This window comes from Myotis yumanensis, unplaced genomic scaffold (genome assembly GCF_028538775.1).
Source record: "Myotis yumanensis isolate MYYU_CA2020_CCGP unplaced genomic scaffold, mMyoYum1.0.hap1 SCAF_10, whole genome shotgun sequence".
NCBI classification, from domain to species: domain Eukaryota; kingdom Metazoa; phylum Chordata; class Mammalia; order Chiroptera; family Vespertilionidae; genus Myotis; species Myotis yumanensis.
Window position 1 is genome coordinate 952,899 of NW_027223761.1, and position 21,935 is coordinate 974,833.

At 47.9% G+C, this 21,935-nt stretch overlaps 1 long non-coding RNA gene across 1 annotated transcript; it reads left to right on the forward strand.

Moving 5' to 3' along the window:
- Positions 1 to 364: 364 nt before the first annotated feature.
- LOC139018558 (uncharacterized) lies at positions 365 to 5,882 on the forward strand. The gene is made up of 3 exons (XR_011472919.1): positions 365 to 598; positions 3,722 to 3,975; positions 4,784 to 5,882. It is a non-coding gene; the product is annotated as an uncharacterized lncRNA (long non-coding RNA).
- Positions 5,883 to 21,935: the final 16,053 nt, after the last annotated feature.

The following is a 21,935-nucleotide window of genomic DNA, read 5'->3' on the forward strand; positions in this document are numbered from 1 at the left end:
GACATGAAACATTTCCCACCTACTAGGCAGTGATATTCTGATTATCAGCTAAGATAATGAACTTAATGTCTTGGGGTTTTTTTTGGCCACACATTGGTGGTCTTCTACTATCATTATAAGCTTTGGTACATTTTTTAGACAATCCTATATAATAAGAGTAATATGCTGTAGAGGGCCGCCTGGGAGGCACCTAGGCATTTTCTTATTGTCAGCTGAACTCAGAGCTTAGGCAGAGCCACACCCTAGGAACATGCTTCCCCAATAAGGCTGGACGTGTTAATCAGGCAGGGGCAGAACTAGATATGTAAATCTAGGCCTTTAAAATAAACCTGCTGTGTGGCTCAGCTGCTTTGCCGCCTCTCCATCAGAGAGGATGGCGCCCACCTGGCCCCAGCTTAAGATCTATTTCTGCATCTTGGTCTTTCTTTAATTTCTTAATCCCCAGCTCCTCCGCTCAAGAACCTGTCGTTTTCCCGTGCTGGTCGTGGGAAACAGAAACAGCCCACCACATTTGGCGCGCCGAACAGGGATTGAGTAAGGAGGCAAGAGAAGAAAGCGAGGGGGTCGCTCCTGGAAGTGTGCACATGACAGATTGAAGGTAAGGAGTGTATTGTGTGAATTGAATCAACCGGGTGTAAAATATGGGTAATTCAGGGTCTCGGGAAAGAGATCTCTACTCTCAAATACTTAAAAAGTATGCTTTATACTATGCTCTGTTAATTGTAGCCATATTCTTGATTTCTTTCTTAAGCTTTGTTGATGAAACCTGGGAAAAGGTTAGAAAGCAGTTGTGTGACCAATACTCAGCAAAAAGTCCAGAGAAAATTCCTATTTTAATTGGCGATGGCCTTGATTCAGCACAGGAGAGTTTAAGAATGTCTAAGTGGGGTGCTGCCACGGCCTTACAGCCTGGAGTGGAAGGGTGCGAGTCTCTAAGAATACCATCTGCACCTCCTCTGCCTCCACGTGTAACTACTTGTAACCAAGTAGAAAAGGATTATAGGAATTTCTCAGCAACTGCCAATGATTCTTTATCTTAAAAAAAATCTTTTCAAAAAAAAAAAAAAAAAAAAAAAAAAAAAAAAATCTTTTCTTTCCTTGAAAAATAAAAATAAATAAAAATTGAAAAATAAATAAAATAAAAAGAGTAAATGCCAGACCATTACTGAATCTTCCCCCTAAGAAACAAGGAGGTGGGGGAAGCCCACGTGGCCATCCAATATGGACGCCACTCCCCAAAAAAGCCACTTCTTCGCCTCAACTTCGCCATCTTTATCCTTTTTTCCAGCTAATGACTTAAAGCTTTTACAAATTCATAAATGTATCCGGGATTTCTGTGCCCACGTAAAGGGAAAAGGCCAGTTTAAAAACGAGTGCGCATAGTTTTGAGCTGAACTTGACCTTTTGCTGTGTACAGAATAAAAACCCGAGACTGTTTTGGCCTTAAAAATGGTGGAGATGAACCTGAGAAAGAAATACGGGCTGTTTTCCCAAGGCGATTCAGGTAATCCAATTCCCGCCAGCAGCCGTCTTTAGGAATGCTAAATTTGCATTTCATGGCTACACCTTTTGCTATCAGACCTTCCCAGAAAAGGTGAAGCGGCCAAAGGGTGGCTCCTTTGAAATCAACTTTACACCAGTAGTCATTTTTTAATACCTGCAAGTTTGCTTCTCAGTTTCCCTGGGCAAAAAAAAAAACAACAAAAAAAACACATGGTTTAAAGTTAATTATTAGATTTTAAAATTTGTTCTTAAAAATATAAAAGTGTAGTTAATCAAAGAACTGCTAATATTGACTTGTAAGCTCTGAAAGTTTAAAGTGCAAATTGAATCAGGAGAAATTAATTAAATATCTAAAGTATAACTTGTTTTTTAAAAATAAAATGTGTTTTCTCTTAAATAATTAGAAATTCAAAATATGTTACTTCTTGATCTGATTTAAAAGGTAGGATTAATTTTATGATCTCAACTGAAAATTTTTTAATACAAAAACCAGTTTAAATTTGATTGATATTCTTTAAGATAATTACAAAGGGTATAAACAGCTAATGAGATTTCTGTTTGTCTACAATATAATGTTGGTCATCTATCTTTTAGGGATCTTGGTTTGCTCTGTCAAAAAACAGTGTAGACAGCCACCATTTTGGGCTGCGTGACTTGGCAGCCGCCATGTCAGCCACATGGCCTGCCGCTCCCCTGGGGGCCGCCATCTTGAAACAGCAAAGGCCCCTCCCTCTGACTTAGCCAAAAAGGAATGTCTTCTCACTGAGGCAGGATGGGATTTCAGAGGTGGAGCTTTAAGGCGGAATTTTACTACAAAAATTCGAATGAGGCATAAAGTATGCTTGCCTCTCGGATTTATTTAATACTATTTTTAAGAAGATATTTTTAATGCTTAATAAAGTTAGCAATCACGGTCTTAATATAATTTAAGTGATATGATAGACCAATGTTTTAAGCAGTTGGCTTTATAAGGGCCGACAATAAAGCTCGTATTCCTTTAAAAAGCTGTCATTTTTCTAGTCTCTTAAATCTAGAAAACCCTACTTTCCTTAAACTAAGGACAATTAAAGGTTATATGTTCCCTCCCTAAACAAAAGTTAAATAGCTTATGTCAAAGTATTTAAAAGGGACTGATAGCAGTAATCCAATTTCTGTGATCCCAACCAAAATTTTAAAACCAGTTTAAATTTAATTGATATCTCCTAATAATTATAAGAAGTATATAATTTTTAAATCATATATATATATTAGATGGTCTTTCAAGTTGGATTTCAAAACTATAACCAAGGAATGACGTTAAGAAATTTCACTGGCCCTGAAATGTTTTCAAAAGTTTATTCTCTCTTTTTAAAGGATTTTCTAATTTAACCAAATTTAATATACTTGAAATCACATGGAAAGCTTTATCAAATAAAAATTAATAAATATATATTTTAGGTTTTTGCCTCTGAGAAAGGGCAAAACAAGTTATTTTGTTTAATATTTCTTAAAATACAGCAGTGGAATTTAAGATGTAATTTGAAATAACAAAAGCTCCTTGCTACTGCATTTTAAAAATCAGGCTGGAGGTGGGGCAGCGTTTGCCCCTTGTGTATCAGAAGTATACTAAACACCAAATTTATTTGCTTTGCCTTTTTTAAAAAAAAAATGCTTACTTAAATTACTATCCTTGTAAGCAATTGAATCCTAGTAAAAGGCACATTTTTTCTTTACCTGGGAAGGACAGCACAGCTATCCCAAGGTTAGAGGGCTCCAGTTAATGTGTCAACTCAGTGTTCTGGATACCCAAAACTGTAATTTAGATAAAGTGCCTAAGTTTAACCCAGGTCACCCAAGGGTTCTAGACCCAAAACTGTAATTTAGATAACATGCCTAAGTTTAACCTAAGTTACCCAAGGACTCTAGATAATGTGTTTACCCAAAACTAATTTAGATAGCATACTGTCTCTGCTTCTGTAAATTTCTTTCTTTTTTTTTAAAACTAGGTTCCTCATTCCAAACCTTGAGTTTAAAATTAAGTTGTCATGACCTAGAGCAAAGAATATTCTTACATGGTATTATTCTACAAGTTTCATTAATAGTTTTGATGCTTTAAAACAGTATATTGTTCATTTATCCCAAACAAACTTACAAATTAATTCTACATGAAAGGATTTATTCCCTCCTGGGAAGGCACTTAAGCATTATGTATTGACCTCTCTTGATCTTTTTTGCCAAGAGGATTCCAATTGTCTACAGCTGTTATCTGAGCTCTCCGTTCAAACTGAGATCATGAAAAGCTGGTACCATGGATCTGTCTGGAGAAGAAACCTGGGTTCCCTATGATCAATGCCGGGGCCCGCCAGCAGGTGAGGGGATCCAAAGGCAGTTGCTGGGCATGGAGGCCAGAGGGACATAGACTACCAAGGAGACAGAACTGAACCTCACATCACCCTACTTGGCCCAGAGAGTACGGCTGGTAGTCAAAGATGGGTAAGACCCCACAGGGTGGGGCGACCTAAGACAGGCACAGTCGGGGGGCCAGTAGGAGAAAACTTGGGGTTCAACAGAGGTGGGGCACAGTTCCTCACCACCCCAATGGTGCAGGGGCTTGAACACTCGCCCCTTCTGAGGAAGGTCTCCTGTCCCCATGGCTGCTTCTTGCTTCCCATGCCCAGCCCAGATCAGGAACCAATTAACAGAAGAGATTTGGTCCAGCTGAAAATGGTACCCAGAAAAACGAAGGCTTAGTTAACAGACTCTAAATTTAAATCTAGCCTAACAACAGGAATGCTTAAGCCTCCTCAAGGACGTAAAGTGATCCTTTCAATTAATATTCACAGTGCAAATTAAGATTATTGTTAAAATATTAAATTTGACAGTAAAATAGTTGTCAAGTTTTCAAATTAAATTTGGCTAATTTGAAATAAGTAATTATTCAAAAGGTATTAACCAAAATTTTCATTTCGTGATAAAATTGCTTAACATGCTATGAACCTAAAGCAGTCATATTTTTGTGCAAAAAGTTGGAATTTAAAGTTATCTAAACTGCATTGTAAATTTTCCAAAAATCCTCCTAATAATTAAATATAAAAGGGGGGATAGTGGAAAAATACCATGTAAAGAAAAATATCCTATAACTAAATTACATTTAGATAAAATTTTTCATTTAATACTAACAGCGAGACACCCAGAAAAAACACATGATGTCAGGGAAAGCCAGGAGATCATTTTAGAGAAAAGACCCCAAGTAAGGTTTTCCCTTTAACCTTTGGTCGAGAATATGTTTGTATACTTTCAGAGAACAGCTCCCAGACCATGTGGATTCCTGCAACAACAGATCCCAACTGACCAGATTGCTCCAGCCACAAAGACAGGAGAGACAGTTCAAAGATGGAGATGGTGAGGACGCCTTGTCATGATAGCAGTCAGCACCTGTGCATTGCTGCAGGTTGCCCAAGAAGAAGGAGCAATGCAGCCAGTTCGGGTGCCAGAGCGTTACATCCCTCACCACAATGGAGCTCCTGTGTCCATTCACTCTAAAGGACTAAATACTGCCCTAATGACAGCAAAGGGGAAGAAGAAGAAAACTGAAAGACGCAAGGGACTATTGTACCAATATGGAGTCATCTGAAGAAGTTAGTGACTGAAGCGCAACAGATTGTGGAAATGCAAGAAGTTGAAGCTACTTCTTCAACCATGTTCCTGCTCATGCTAGCATCTGTTAGCTGCCAGTCTTCTGCAAAGTCTTGCACGGCCAAGTCCAAGGACCCTGAGTAAATATACACCAGCAGCAAAAGAGACTTTTCTTTTCATTTAGTAGAAAAAATGTTAGTATGTCCATAGTTCTGATTTCTCATATTGTTGTTTTGCACTGGCATTGTTTTGTTGTTATTTAATAGCCAGTTTTGTTCTTAAGGTTCAAAGTTTGAAAATGATAACATGTATGTAGTTTAGTTTTTGCATTTGCATTGTTATAATTGTTTTAATTCTAGAGCCCTACTATTAACGTTTAAAATTTTACTTTTATTATAGTAGCTTAAAAAACAAAAACGGGGGAGATGTAGAGGGCCGCCTGGGAGGCACCTAGGCATTTTCTTATTACTGTCAGCTGAACTCAGAGCATAGGCAGCCACGCCCTGGGAACATGCTTCCCCAATAAGGCTGGACATGTTAATCAGGCAGGGGTGGAACTAGATATGTAAATCTCGGCCTTTAAAATAAACCTGCTGTGTGGCTCAGCTGCTTTGCCGCCTCTCCATCAGAGAGGATGGCGCCCACCTGGCCCCAGCTTAAGATCTATTTCTGCATCTTGGTCTTTCTTTAATTTCTTAATCCCCAGCTCCTCCGCTCAAGAACCTGTCGTTTTCCCGTGCTGGTCGTGGGAAACAGAAACAGCTCACCACAATATGCAAATTGACCATCACTCCAACACATAAGATGGCCGCTTCCATGTGGTCAAAGATGGCTGGCAGGGGAGGGCATTTGGGGAGAACAAGGCCTACAGGGGAGGGAAGTTGGGGGTGAGCAGGCTGGCAGAAGGGGGCAGTTGGGGGTAACCAGGCCAGCAGGGGAGCAGTTAGGTGTCGATCAGGCCGGCAGGGGAGAGGTTAGGGGTAATCAGGCTGGCAGAGGAGTGGTTAGGCAGGCAGGTGAGCGGTCGGGAGCCAGCAGTCTGGGGTTGTGAGAGGGATCCCAGATTGGAGAGGGTGCAGGCTGGGCTGAGGGACACCCCCCCCCCCCGCACGAATTTCATGCACCGGGCCTCTAGTATCTATTATAAAGGACTTACCTTGGACAAACCTCTCCGAGAACACTTCCCTAATAATTCCCCCGGTAGAATGATATATGGGTCTAATCTAGATGAGTATTTTAGGTGAATACTGTCTAAATATAGGAATGGATGAAATTAACTGCCCAGAAGAAAAATTGGAACTTCTGGACAATAGCAGATACTTGTTCCCCTCAGATCCTTCCTTGTCAAATATTAGACATTTTCTCTTCCTAATCGATGTTATTGGTTTATTGTTACTTTTGGTCCTGGTATGTAAATGTGATACTAGAGGCAGAAAAACTTAAGACAAAAAAAAAAAAAGAAGACAAGCAGCAAAAATACTTAGATTACGGTAACTCAAAAATTAGAAATGATCCAAGATCCTTTTCAACAAGGACATATAGGACCTGACTGCCTCCCATTTACCTGCTTTTTTTAAAATAAAAAAATAATTCAACCTTAAATGCCATCTAAGGTTATGGTCTTGCCTCTCCCCGGTGGTCCAGCTGTTCAGCAAGACTCGGTGACACTGAGCCTTCCTAGGAATGAGCCTTCCTGGCACCGTGGGACTCCATTATCCAACCAAACGGTTGGTCATCAATGCATCCTTTGGATTGATTTATGGCCAAAAGGGGGATGTGTGGGCGAAAGGGGCCACATGCTGACCTGACAGCTCAGGGGAGGCCTGCGTGGCCGCCTTGCAAACTCAGACCTAAAGCCACCACAAAGGAGGGTCTGAAATTAAACTTTAACTAAAGCAGTGATGGTGGGCAGTCACCTCCTAGGCCAGGATCTTCACTGACAAGATCAGCCTTTACCGTAACTGAGCCTGTCTGTCTTTGTGCGTCTATGGTAACACACCCTGGAGATGTCTGGGTAACGTGTAACTTCCCTTTTTCTGGAGCCCCTGGGGCACAAGCTAATGTGCTGGGCGAGGACAGAGACCACAGATTCCTTCATTATCATGTTACTGTTCCTGCACCCACCTAAGCATGTGTCCATCATTTTACCTTTTATCCAATCCCAGGTCCCCCCCTTTGCTTTCTCCCGCCTCCCTAGTCTATCACCAATGGATTTCATGGAACCCACCCACGTCCCTCCTTTGATCGGATGTGTAAATACGGGTGGAACCCCCCACTCTCCGGAGCATTATCTCAATCCGTTGAGGTTCTGCTTCCCGGCCTGTGTCGACAGTTTGGCTCCAATAAACTCACAGAAATTCTTACAGGTTTCAGTGGTTTTTAGGTTACCACTCTCTCAAAACCAATGTAAAAAGTCTACTTTTAAACAAAGACCCACGCAAAGCACCGCACCCACTTGCGTAAAAGGCCAAGCCCCAGCCGGCCGGTCGGTGAGGCCGGAAGGAGAGCGGAAAGGCGTGCGAATCGCCAAGGGAAAGCGCTGCTGGCAGGTGAGGGCACCTTCTGCGGGGAAACCCAGAACATCCAGGACACAAACAAGCTCACTCAGCAGTCAGGGCCCAGCCCGACCGGAGCCCCGGGCCTGTGGACCGGCCCAGGCGGCCTGGCAGCGGCTCACAGTCCCCCCAGGGGCCCTGGACCCAGAAACAGGCCTGGGGCGCAGCTTGTACGGGGCCAGCGGGGCAGGTCCCTGGACGGACCTGGTGGAGGCCAGGCGAGCTGGGGTGGGGGGCTGGGGGTGGGGGACAGGGGGCGGGGGACAGGGGGTGGGGGGCAGGGGGTGGGGGACAGGGGGTGGGGGGCTGGGGGTGAGGGGCAGGGGGTGGGGGGTTGGGGGTGAGGGACAGGGGGCGGAGGACAGGGGGTGGGGGGCAGGGGGTGGGGGGAAGGGGGTGGGTGGCTGGGGGTGGGGGGCTGGTGGTGGCGGGCAGGGGGTGGGGGTCAAGGGGTGGGGGGTAGGGGGTGGGGGGCTGGGGGTGGGGGTGGGGCTCCGCCTGGTCTCTCTGCCCCTCACCCCCCACCCCCTCCACGGCCTTTCATGAGTCAAACACACCCTCAGGGCGGAGAGCATGGCTCCTCCTGAGACCCCGCCTCCCCCCCAAGGAGCCCCAGGCGCCAGGAGGGCACCGACCGGCAGGTTCCAGGAATCCGACCGGGCCTGTTCCAGGAATCCGCCCCGGCCGGTTCCAGGAATCCGCCCCGGCCGGTTCCAGGAATCCGACCGGGCCGGTTCCAGGAATCCGACCGGGCCGGTTCCAGGAATCCGACCGGTCAGGTTCCAGGAATCCGACCGGGCCGGTTCCAGGAATCCGACCGGGCCGGTTCCAGGAATCCGCCCCGGCCGGTTCCAGGAATCCGACCGGGCCGGTTCCAGGAATCCGACCGGGCCGGTTCCAGGAATCCGACCGGGCCGGTTCCAGGAATCCGACCGGTCAGGTTCCAGGAATCCGACCGGGCCGGTTCCAGGAATCCGACCGGGCAGGTTCCAGGAATCCGACCGGGCCGGTTCCAGGAATCCGACCGGGCCGGTTCCAGGAATCCGACCGGGCCGGTTCCAGGAATCCGACCGGGCCGGTTCCAGGAATCCGCCCCGGCCGGTTCCAGGAATCCGACCGGGCCGGTTCCAGGAATCCGACCGGGCCGGTTCCAGGAATCCGACCGGGCCGGTTCCAGGAATCCGCCCCGGCCGGTTCCAGGAATCCGACCGGGCCGGTTCCAGGAATCCGACCGGGCCGGTTCCAGGAATCCGACCGGGCAGGTTCCAGGAATCCGACCGGGCCGGTTCCAGGAATCCGACCGGGCCGGTTCCAGGAATCCGACCGGGCCGGTTCCAGGAATCCGACCGGGCCGGTTCCAGGAATCCGCCCCGGCCGGTTCCAGGAATCCGACCGGGCCGGTTCCAGGAATCCGACCGGGCCGGTTCCAGGAATCCGACCGGGCCGGTTCCAGGAATCCGGGCCTCGGAGACCAGGGAGGCCGGGCAGAGGGCGCTGCAGCCCCGGGAGCGGGTGCCGGGAGGAGGAGACGTGGCCGTGGCGGGGTGAGGGGCCCCCCTGGGGCGGGGTGAGGGGCGGGGTGAGGGGCCCCCCTGGGGCGGGGTGAGGGGACCCCTGGGGTGGGGAGGCCTGGTGGGCGGAGCTTTGTGGGGCTCCGTGAAAGGGCGAGGGCTAGGCCCTCCACCTTGCCCCAGGGTAAGGGCTAGGCCCTCCACCTTGCCCTAGGGTAAGTGCTCCATCTTACCTTGGCCACGTGTTTGGCAAGGACCTTCTTCCCGGAAGTCTAAGCCTCTGCTAGCCACACCCAGGAACAAGACACCGACTTGTGCCTGGCCAATCAGCAGAGCACAGTCCTTTCTCCTCCCCTTCCTCCAACTCCCCCTATATAACCGGTCTCCACACAGAGTTATCTCTCTCTCTGCTTCCTGTCGCTGCGTCGGCAAGGTGGGGGAGCCGAGCTAGCTCGAATAAAGACTCTTATGCTTTTGCATCGGACTGGCTGGCTCCCTGATGTGGTTTCTTGGGGATCCTGAAATCTGGGCATAACATTTGGGGGCTCGTCCGGGATCCCCAAAACCCATTGAGGGACCCCCCCAATCCGTAGAGTCTGACTGGCCGCGGTAAGTGTCTGTGTGTTGTGTATTCTGTTCTGTGTGATATATGTTATCTCTAAGGGACTTTTCCTGTATCTGGAGGAATGGCTTCTAGATGGTACTCACCATCAAAACTCGGACTGGCTAAGGGTTCGAATCTGGCCTATCTTTTAAAAAAGGTAGAAGAGAAGCATTCCTAGGCAGTTTTCTACTGCCTCTGTTCAGGGACTTGTTCTGTATCTATTCTGTGTGAGCTCACTTCTGAAATCTGTAATCGCCCGTAATGATCTAAGTGGACGCACAGGGGGATCAAGGGCGGGAGGAGTCGGGGGACGCCTCGACCCTCCATCTGGAGGGGTGTAGTTTTGCTTCCGCGGAGTCAGAAGGTCTGTAGGAACCCCCTCAATCTGAGAATCTGAGACGAGGCGGGTCGCTCCCGCCGGTTTGGCGTAAGGCCATCGTCTAGTTGCTTCCATGGAGTTGGAAGGCTGTTCTTTGGGGCCCTCTGTTTGTCTGTGTCTGTGTTTTTCTGTTTTCTGTGGACTTACTGGACGGATGTTATGGGACGGACTCAGACTGCTCCTTTGGGTATTGTGATTGATCATTTCAAGGAGATTGGGGGAGGCTGTAGAGCTCCCTCAGGAGTTGGGAAGTTGTTATTGTTTAAACTCTGAGTGAATGTCTGGTGAAAGTGTGTGAGTGTGGAGGGAGGGGGCCTGCCCTCTCCCCTCCTTTGTGTGGCTCCACGACTTCGGTCAGGTGGGCATCTGAGTGAGGATCTGTGAAAACAGGTCACCCCCTCCCCAAGTAAATGCGTCTGGGATTTCTGTGCACGTGTAGAGAGAAAAGCTGGCTTAAAACTAATGCGCGCACTGTCCGATTTTGGATAGAGTTTTGAGCTAGAGTCTCTTTGCAGATGTGCAGGATGGAGCCCAAGACTGATCATTTACCCAAAGAAAAAAACGGATGCTAGCTAGATCCTAGACTGATTGAGAAATGCTGAATATTTTGACTTGCCAGGTAAAAGTTTAAGGTTCGGATTGAATTGGGAAAAATTGTGTTATTGTGGTAACTAAATGCCTTTGCTTATTGGTACAGCCACCATTTTGGGCTGCATGACTTGGCAGCTGCCATGTTGGCCGCATGGTTTGGCGCTCCCCTGGGGGCCGCCATCTTGAAACAGCAAAGGCCCCTCCCTCTGATTTAGTCAGGGGTGGAGCTTTAAGGCGGAGTTTTATGGGGCAGAAGTAAGCTTGCCTCGCGGATTTATTTTTAAGCTGATCTCTTAAATCTAGAAAACCCTGCTTTCCTTAAACTAAGGACAATCAAAGGTTATGTCAAAGTCTTTAAAAGGGACTGATAGCAGTAATCCAATTTCTAAAAGTCAGATAGAGACTGTGGTTTCATGCTGATATTCAAGCGCATATTTTTCCTTTGGCTGGGAGGGACAGTGCAGCTGTCCCAGGGTCGGGAGGGCTCCAGCTAACTTGCAACTCAGTGTTTGGGAGACCCAGGATATGCCTAAGTTTAACCTAGGTTACCCAAGGACTCTAGATAATGTGTTTACCCACAGCTGTGGTTTGGATTGCATGCTGTCTCTGCTTCTGTAAAGTGATCTGTCCTTATTGCTTAAATATGTATCCTTGTTGTTAAATTTGAATGTATTGTTAATCTGAGGAATGTTAATTATTTACATGTCACCTAAAAATTAAGGCTAAAAGTTTTAACTAACTGAAAAGTATGGCTTTGGTGTGATGGGAGGAAAGAAATTTTGAATGGATGGTAGGCCAGTAAGCTGGAACTGGTCACTGGTGGTGGATTGTGAGAAGGGCTGGACACTGCCTAACTTCTCCTTCCTTGGTACCCCTGAAACATCAGAGGGTACTTTTGGCCTTGGTTTTCTTGGTTTCTGGTTTTGGATTTGTTTGTTTGTGATGAAAACCGTTTCTATCTGAATGAGACATAGGTCAAGAATCTTGTCCTGGAATGTGGGAAAGGGAAGACCCCCACATCTGTTCCTGTCAGGCCCCCATCAGGGGACTTGTGCGATGTTCCTGTTATCAGCTCAAGAGCCCAAGACTGTAAAAATACTTGTTCACTGAAAAGGTGTAAGTGTAAATGTTTATTTGATGTTTGTAAACATCTCTGTTTGTTTGCTGGGAACTTTGATTTGCTATGTGATATTCTGTGCTGGGTTGGGATTTTGGAATTCTGGGGTAAATTTAAAAGGTATCTGTGGCTTTTCTAGTCTGATTGGGACATTTAAGGATGGGGCTCACAGTTCCTCAAGGCAGAGATTTCATGGGCCCTTCCCCCTGCCTGTGAAAGGAAGGCAACGGGCTCTAGAATCTGTACGAGACCAGCCCAACCCCAACTCCTCCTCATCAGCACAGACCAGGAGATTGGGTCTACAGCAGAAGGCACCGCCAGGAGACCCTCGAGCCACGTTGGAAGGGTCCCTACACTGTGGTGCTGACGACCCCCACCGCTCTCAAGGTAGACGACGTCGCAACCTGGGTCCATCTGTGATCCGGGAAGACTTCATCACCAAATGGAGCGTTGATCGAGATCAACGCAACCCACTCAAGCTCAAGCTATGGCATGCTCGACCTGCCTGATGCTGGTAACATTGCTCGCGATCACTCCTGCTACTGGGAGCCCCCACAATACTGTGTAATAGACTGAGATGATGCCTGCATCTTCATGGACATGGCTCCAAAGAGACAAGGATAATTCATAGGAAGGTCAAGAATAGACTTTAGTAGGATTTGGCTGCCTGAAGCGGCCATGATGCCAATATTATGTTTCATTGTATTGATATGTTATATTGACCTTTGATTCTCTTGCAGGTTTGAATGTATGTTGGCTGTCCTGGAAGGGGACTGTGTGGGATGAACCCCAAGAGTAGAGGGTGTCTGGCTGCCAAGAGGGCAGGTGCCCAACTGGGCAGGGAAGGGTGCCCATCAGGTTTTGGTCTCTGTTGAGAGACAGTTGATGGTTGGCAGCCTGTATATTGTCTTGCAGGCCTGCGTAACCATGCCCATGTCAGGGGTAGTACAAACCTCAACTGTAGAAAGCTGGGAAAGGCCTGTTTGGAATAGAAGGTCTAAGGCATGGTTATGCATAGAAAGAAAGTTTAATGCCAACAGTTGCTGTTTTGTTTTAAATCTATGAAAAGGAATTAGCAAGGAAAGTCAGAAAATCTTAGAGTAGATCAGTATGTCTTTCTTCTTATGTAATTCCTCCGAAATTTGGCAATGCTAACATGGCAATACATTTCTTTGCATAGATTCAATAAGACCGGTTCCTAATAGTGGTTTCATTAACGGAAAACTTTGACTGGAGTATCATGTTTTAAAGAGCCCTGTCTGAGCTCTAAAGACTTGAAGCCAGTAAGAATGCCACGAAGAAAGCCTGGTATCCTGCTTGGAAGCCCTGAAGATGGCTGGCGCTGGAGTGTCAGGCCGATGCCCTACCATCACTGGCGGTTGGTAAGAGTAGAAGGGGAGCAGTAGGGATGCCTCTACGTTCCTGCGGAACCCCCACACACTCTGGACTGCAACAAGTAGGAGGGCTATTGAGATGGGCCTTAAAGCCTGGAGCGTGGGCTCAGGTGGAGTTGCTACAGGTGAGGGATTCACCTAACTCAGCAGATACTGCAGGCGGGCCTGATGGCAGCTGGGTGGCGTGGCTTCCTGGCCCTACGGGGCATATTAAGATTCAACCATGAGATTCCAGCAAAGGTGGTCGGTTACCATTCTTGTTGTATTTATGCAAACATCAGGCCAAATTGAATACAGTAGATAAATTAATCTTGATTTGTTTTGTTGATAGCCATGGAGGAATTTTAAGAAAAAAAATCCTATTTCAATAGAAGTTGTTAAAGCTAAAATGGTTTCTTTCCCTTCCACCAGACCATTTGTTAAGATATGCCCAGTACGGGCCTCTAGCAACGGTGGAATAGAAATGCAGTCCGTCTCATGATTGAGCCGGAAGTTCCAAGACAAAGGGGGTAATGAAAGGGCGAGGGCTAGGCCCTCCACCTTGCCCCAGGGTAAGGGCTAGGCCCTCCACCTTGCCCCAGGGTAAGTGCTCCATCTTACCTTGGCCACGTGTTTGGCAAGGACCTTCTTCCCGGAAGTCTAAGCCTCTGCTAGCCACACCCAGGAACAAGACACCGACTTATGCCTGGCCAATCAGCAGAGCACAGTCCTTTCTCCTCCCCTTCCTCCAACTCCCCCTATATAACCGGTCTCCACACAGAGTTATCTCTCTCTCTGCTTCCTGTCGCTGCGTCGGCAAGGTGGGGGAGCCGAGCTAGCTCGAATAAAGACTCTTATGCTTTTGCATCGGACTGGCTGGCTCCCTGATGTGGTTTCTTGGGGATCCTGAAATCTGGGCATAACACTCCGGACCTTCTCACTGGGAGCCCCTCTCCGGGCCCTGATTTGGAGTCCATTTGGGTCGCCATGGTAACCAATTCTGCTTTGGTCCCAGGCCTGGAGGTCCCAGTTCCGTTTCTGTTTCCAGGAAAAACGAGCCTGTTTGCCTAAACCCACCATGAGACTGAGCCTGGACTTCGTCGTTGTGGTGGTTTTGTTGTTAATTGTCACCTGAGGGTATTTTTCTATTAAAAATGAGAGAGAGAGAGAGAGAGAGAGAGAGAGAGAGAGGACCCTCCCACACGTGCCCGGTGTTATGCCCAGATTTCAAAATCCCCAAAGACAGACAACCAGGGAGCTGAGTCCGATGCAAAAGCAAAGAGTCATTTATTCAAACTAGCTAGTTTGGTCCCTCTGCCTCCCTCACTGACACAGTGGAGTGACAGGAAGCAAGAGAGCCCGGAGTCTTGGAAGAACAAAGAATTTATAGGGCTTGGGTCAAGGGGTGGGGGCTCACTCGGACCACTGATTTGGCCAATTCCGGTTGGCTGAGTGAGTGCCGGGGGCTAATGACGCAAGGGCAGGGTGCAGCTAGGGTCTGGTTACACAAAGACAGGAGGTGGCTAGCATACTCTTGGCCTTGGGCTAGTTTCCTTGCGTTCCTATTGGCTGAGATAAGGGCTGGCTGAGCAACTGATACATTCTATGGCTTTTGCTTGAAGAGGAGTTAGGAACACGGTTATCAGCCCTGTTCTGTCCTTTCATTCCCCCCTTGTCTTGGAACTTCCGGCTCAATCATGAGACGGACTAAACTATTAACTGAACTATTTTATATACTTCTTGACAAATTGGACTAGTCTGTTAATAATGCAAGGGCCGAAAGTCAACAGCATCAGGAGGATTATAAGGGGTCCGCCGAGGTCCGCTGTCTTCTTGAGGGTGATCTGCAGCAGGTGTGCCTGGTTAGAGGTCACCTTCCAGTCAGGCTCCTTGCTGTCCTGGGCACAGAAGGAGCTGGGCTTGTGACCTGGCAGAGACAAACTATAACAAATGGCCCAGTGGAAGGGAAAGAAACCATTTTAGTTTTAACAACCTCTCTTGAAATAGGATTTTTCTTGTTAAAATTCCTCTATGGCTATCAAAAAGCCAAATCAATATTAATTTATCTACTGTATTCAATTTGGCCTGATGTTTGCATAAACACAACAAGAATGATAACTGACTACCTTTGCTGGAATTTCATGACTGAATCTTAATGTGCCCCGTAGGGCCAGGAAGCCACACCACCCAGCTGCCATCAGGCCCGCCTGCAGTATCTGCTGCGTTAGGTGAATCCCTCACCTGTAGCAACTCCACCTGAGCCCACGCTCTAGGCTTTAAGCCCATCTCAGTAGCTCTCCTACTCATTGCGGCCCAGAGTGAGTGGGGGTTCCGCAGGGATGCAGAGGCATCCTTATTGCTCCCCTTCTACTCTTACCAACCGCCAGTGATGGTAGGGCATGGGCCTGGCGCTGCAGCGCCAGCCATCTTCAGGGCTCCCAAGCAGGATACCAGGCTTTTCCTGTGGCACTCTTATTGGCTTCAAATCTTCAGAGCTCAGACAGGTTTCTTTAAAACATGATATTCCAGTCAAAGTTTCCGGTTAATAAAATTACTATTAAAAACCGGTTTTATTGATTTCATGCAAAGAAATGTATTGCCATGACTTATTAAGCATTGCCAGATTTCAGAGGAATTATATAAGGAGAAAAACATACTGATCTGCTCTAAGATCTTCTGATTTTTCTTGTTAGTCCTTTCAACGTTTTTCTTCTCCTTTTTATTATATATATACAACCGTTTTAAATTTTATACTTTCAGATTAGCCTTTAAACCTTCTTTTTATGTCCTTTAAAAATGCACAACCATGCCTCAGACCTTTTATTCCAAATAGGCTTTTCCCAGCTCTCTACAGCCGAGATTTGTACTATCCCTGACAGTACAGGCTGCCAACTGTTAGCTGTCTCTTAGTAGAGACCAAAACCTGATGGGTATTCTTCTTTGCCCAGTTGGGCACCTGCCCTCTTGGCAGCCAGACACCCTCTACTCTTGGGGTTCACCCCACATAGTCCCCTTCCAGGATAGCCAACATACAAACCTGCAAGAGAATCAAAGGTTAATATAACATATTAATACAATGAAACATAATATTGGCATCATGGCCGCTTCAGGCAGCCAAATCCTTCGCTACTAAACATGAGATATGGCAGGGCTATACAAACATTTTAGGAAGGTGACTAAAGTCCACTCTTTGACCTTTCTATATAAGGTAAAATTGTCCTTGTCTTTCTGAAGCCACGTCTATGAAGATGCAGGCATCATCTGAGTCTATCATACAACTTTCTGCAGGTATAGTCCTTTTCTTTTTTTTTTTTTTTTTTGCCAGGGACGGGCTTTATTCCCCAACCTCGGTGCACTTGGCGCAGCGCCAGGAAGTGAGAACGCGTTCAGTCAGTCGTTGAACTGAATGGCACGGGGGGACTGCTGTGGACCTACAATGGACACCTGTGGTCAAAAGCAGCGAGGTCCCCGGCTGTGCGCCGCCGTCTCTGGGAAGGCTGCACGGGAAGGCTGCGAGCACGCTCTCAGCAACAGTCTCCTCTCCGGGCGACCCGAGTCTTCCGGAGAAGGCTCCTGGGCCTCCTTCTTACAGCGGGTCTGACCAGCCGGCTACCGTTCCCTGGGCCTCCTTCCTTTGAGGTCTACCTTCCAGCCCCCGCCGCCGCCGCCGCCGCCGTTTCATGTGGTAACGCTATTCTCTTGAGCCCGGGCTCCGAGTGGCACCACTCAGGAGACAGCAGCCCTTACCGTCACTGCGGGGTCCTCCCGGCGGAAACATGTGCAGATCCCAGGTATAGTCCTTTTCAAGTTGGGGTGAGTCCTGGGGTCGTGAACTTCTTTACCCACATTGAGTCCCCAGGCTGGAAAGGATGTACAGAGTCCGAGGTGGCACTGGCAGGGCATCTCGAACAAGCTTATGGGTGGCTAGTAATTTCTGCAAGAGATCACGTCCAAGTAAGGGGTACAGGCATTCTGGCATGACTGGAAACGAATGAGTTACCGTGTTCTTTTTGAGGTCCACAGTCCCCTTTGATGTCCAAGGAAAAAGGCAGTTTGTCCGGTGGCTCTTAGAACTGGTGCCTTCTTAGATGTTACTGGTCCCATTGGCTCTGTCAAGACTGGATAGGCTGCTCCAGAATACACCAGGAAACTGACCGGGGGTTCTATTTATTTATAAATATTTATATCTAAGTAGACATATAAACATTAAATAAACATCCACATTTATACCTTTTCAGTGAACAAGTACTTTTACAGTCTTGGGAATTTTGGCAGATAACAGGAACACTGCCCAAGTCCCCTGATGGGGGCCTGACAAGAACAGATGTGGAGGCCTTTGGCTGGGGGGTATAAAGTCTTCATTCTTCCTCTCTCGGCACTGCTAAGGACAGGATCATTGGAGAGGTCTCTTCACCTAGGCAAGGCTGTGCTGAGCCATCTGGGGCAAAAGTGGTTTCTGCTTCCATTAGAGGGACCAGGTCAACTGGTAAATATAGGAATTCATGAACCACTTAATGGCCGCCTAATTGACATCGGTGGGGGCGGCAGAACAGTCTGCAGCTGTGGTACCAGTAGCTCTAATCATGGTGACTTCCTGTCCTGAGAGGGGAGGTACCTTCCGAGTAACTACCGAGTGCTCTGCCGCCGTATCACCCATAAAGTTCACAGCCTGGCCCCCGATCTTCATTTCGACCATCGGCTCATGGGGGCCCAGTTGGAAAGAGCCCAGCCTGTCCTAGTCGGTATCAGCTGCTGCCAGTCCGAGGAGGTCTGCCTCAGGCGGCTCTGGCCAATAGCGGCTGGGTGGTTTGGATGGCCTTGCCAGCTTCTTCTGGCCTGCTCCTGCCCTGCCTGCCTCTTTACTCCTGCTACTAAACCTTACTCTGTTCCTTCTTACACACGCAGAACTGGACCCAAGGCAGCGAGGTTTGAGCAATTGTAAAATTCCTTAATATACATTTTATCATTCATGTTGCAGGGAGGGACCAGGTTGGCTCTTCCTGAATAAAAGAATTAATCAAAATAAGGCTTATTTTCTAACTTCATTTGTCCTTGGGTGTGGACAACAAATGACACTAATCAGATTGATATAAACGATTTAACCTTCGTTTAGGGAGGCAAATGCAAAGCATTTGCTCCCAGCTTACTGGTCTATCATGCATTCAATTTTCTTAAAATGTATTCTGGCACAGGAGAAAGTTGTTTTGCTGTACACAGGTAGTTTAACCCCTATATAACTGGGCTTGGACCTCTGCCCAGCAAACTGCAGTCTATAAGTTCAATATGCAGCCTCTGGTTCTTCTAACCCAATGAGGTTTCGGCCAGTCTCTGAGTCAGACTCCTCCTCTCTTGGAGAATTTTAAAGTCCTGATGGCTCCCGGGTCCAGGGAGAGTGCCCTTTTGTTAACTCTTAGGGCCCTGCTTTCTTGCCTTTCTACCAGTTCCCTTTGTGGCAGAGCAGCAACCAGGCCTTTTTCAAGGGAATGCACTTGAAGGGGATATCAGCCCCTCCTGTGAGCCAGCTGCTCCACCTAGGGTCTCCCGGGGCCCAGCCAGAGCGTCCCCCAGCAAATCCCGGAAGCCGCTGCCCTTTCGCAGTGGTATGGACTCAAGCAGGGGGTTCACTGGATGTAGCCTGCAGTGAAGCGCTTGCTGGCTTCTGCCTGCAGCTGCTCGCACCCACAAACCCTGCCCCACAGCACGCTCGGCACCGTCAGCTCCAGCACCTCAGTGTCCACCAGCAGCTGCTGCAGCTCCTGTAGGCTCTCGTTGATCTGCGCACGCGCTGCTTCTTCTCCACCAGGGGCTTCAGGGCCTTGCGGGCAGCTCAGGCATTCAGCCCCCCCCTTCTTTGACCTGGCTCTCAGGGGCTGAGTCTGCCTGGCAAACAGTTCTATATCACCAGGGCGGCTGTGGGTTTTAACACATTTTAAATGTATTTTTACTCTTAAGATATATCTAGACCTTTTGTGATCAAACTAAGAACAGGTATTGGTCTAATTTAGCATTGGAAAGGTTAAAAAGAATAACCCAGGGCAGAGAAAGACTACATTGTTTACAGTTACTTCTTGTGACCTTGAAGTTCATTGATAAGACCTGTTAGGTTTGCAGCCAGCAGCATAACTGCCAACCCCTCCGCCCCCCAGTTCAGTTGTTTGTCTCCCTTTAAACAGTGGGAGTTTTGAAGAAAACCACAGACTGCTCCTATAGCAGCCCTCCAAGTAACTTTCACTTCACACAGACTAGTAGTGAGCAGCCAAAATAGACAAAACACTTGTATTCACACTCTCTTAGTAGACTAGCCCAGACTGGAGCTGAGCAGATAAACAAAACAATGCCCAACTCCCCAGACGGGCGTGGGGGCACTCCTGGCACCCATGTCCCAGAACAGAATTCTCGACCAACGTTTTGGTGAGAACCTACCGGAGGAGTTAAGACTGCATCCAGTCCCCCGTCTCGGTAGCAAATTGGCTAGTCCCACACAAACAAACAGCTGTCCACTCATGCTTCCTCAATGTTTCAGCATTCATTCCAATTCCACAATCTCTATTGTACCCCTTTAAAAATTTTTTAACATGTAATTAAGAACAGCAGGTTTACTTTGTCCCGACCTCATGATGATCGGTGACAAGAGACAGACAAGGGAGGGGGTGACCTGTTTTCACAGATCCTTTCTCAGATGCCCGCCTGACCAAAGTTGTGAAGACACACAAAGGAGAGGAGAGGGCAGGCTCCCTCCCTCCACATTCATACACTTTGACCAGACATTCATTCAGCAAAGGCATTTAGCTACCACAATACACAGTTTTTCCCAATTCAATCCGAACCTTAAACTTTTAGCTGGCAAGTCAAATATTCAGCATTTCTCAATCAGTAACATTTTTAAGAATAAACCTCAAAAATGCAAGACATAAGTTTTTTTATCATTTGAATTCAGTAAGCTTCAAGGTCCCAAGTTCCCAGCAGTTCTGGGAAACCACACCTGAGGCTGGCAAGCAGGTTTGGCCCAGCCCTTCACTTTAAAACAACCATAATGCTTAAAGGAGTAGTTTGAGTCTGTCCCATAACGTCCGTCCAGTGAGTCCACAAAATTAGACAAAAGAACACAGACACCAGACAGACAAAGACACTTAAGAACAGCCTTCCGCCCCCACGGAAGAAAACTGGACGATGGCCGTTTGCCAACCAGCGGGAGCGACCCGCCTCGTCCCAGAGGTTCAGAGGTTTGAGGGGAATGCACTCCCCTCGTGAGGGGTTTTCACACCCCTCCAGACGGAGGGCCAAGGCGTCCCCTGACTCCTCCTGCCTGAGACCCGCGAGTGCGTCCACTTAGATCTTATAAGGCACAGATTACAGAAGCGAGCTCGCACAGAACAGAACAGACGACACACAGACACTTACCGCGGTTAGCAGACCCTCTGGAGTGGGGTCCCTAGTGGGTCTTGGGAATCCCGGACGGGCCCCCAAATGTTATGCCCAGATTTCAAAATCCCCAAAGACAGACCACCAGGGAGCTGAGTCCGATGCAAAAGCAAAGAGTCATTTATTCAAACTAGCTAGTTTGGTCCCTCTGCCTCCCTCACTGACACAGGGAGTGACAGGAAGCAAGAGAGCCCGGAGTCTTGGAAGAACAAAGAATTTATAGGGCTTGGGTCAGGGGGTGGGGGCTCACTTGGACCACTGATTTGGCCGATTCCGGTTGGCTGAGTGAGTGCCGGGGGCTAATGACGCAAGGGCAGGGTGCAGCTAGAGTCTGGTTACACAAAGACAGGAGGTGGCTAGCATACTTTTGGCCTTGGGCTAGTTTCCTTGCATTCCTATTGGCTGAGATAAGGGCTGGCTGAGCAACTGATACATTCTATGGCTTCTGCTTGAAGAGGAGTTAGGAACACGGTTATCAGCCCTGTTCTGTCCTTTCACCTGGCTGATTAAACCTGCAGCCCAGCCACCTGCCGGGACGGGAATCAGCCCGGGGCCCCTCGGTGCCGGGGCCGAAGCGCTACCCGCTGGGCCACACCGGCCAGGGCGGACCTGACCTTGCCGGCTCCACAGAACAGCTTTCCCAGCTCCGGGGATGACCCCATAACCAAGGCTCTGAATCGAGCGCTACCCGGTCCCGGGCGGGATCTGGGGTCTCCTGGCCGGACATCCCCGGAGGCCACAGAGCAGCGGTTCTCAACCTGTGGGTCGCGACCCCTTTGGGGGTCGAACGACCCTTTCACAGGGGTCGCCTAAGACCATTGGAAAACACATATATAATTACATATTGTGTTTGTGATCAATCACGATGCTTTAATGATGTTCAATTTGTAACACTGAAAATACATCCTGCATATCAGATATTTATTTATTATTTTTTAAGGCAGAGATTGACAGAATTTATTTTTTTTAAACTATGATCAAACCATATGCTGTCTACGGAAGACCCACTTTATTTTATTATTATTATTTTTTAATCTTTATTGTTCAGATTATTACAGTTGTTCCTTTTTTCCCCTCATAGCTCCCCTCCGCCCAGTTCCCACCCCACCTTCTGCCCTTACCCCCCCCCCCCACTGTCCTCCTCCATAGGTGCACGATTTTTGTCCAGTGTCTTCCTGCACCCCCACACCCCTTTCCCCCCAAGAATTGTCAGTCCACTCCCTTTCTATGCCCCTGATTCTATTATATTCACCAGTTTACTCCGT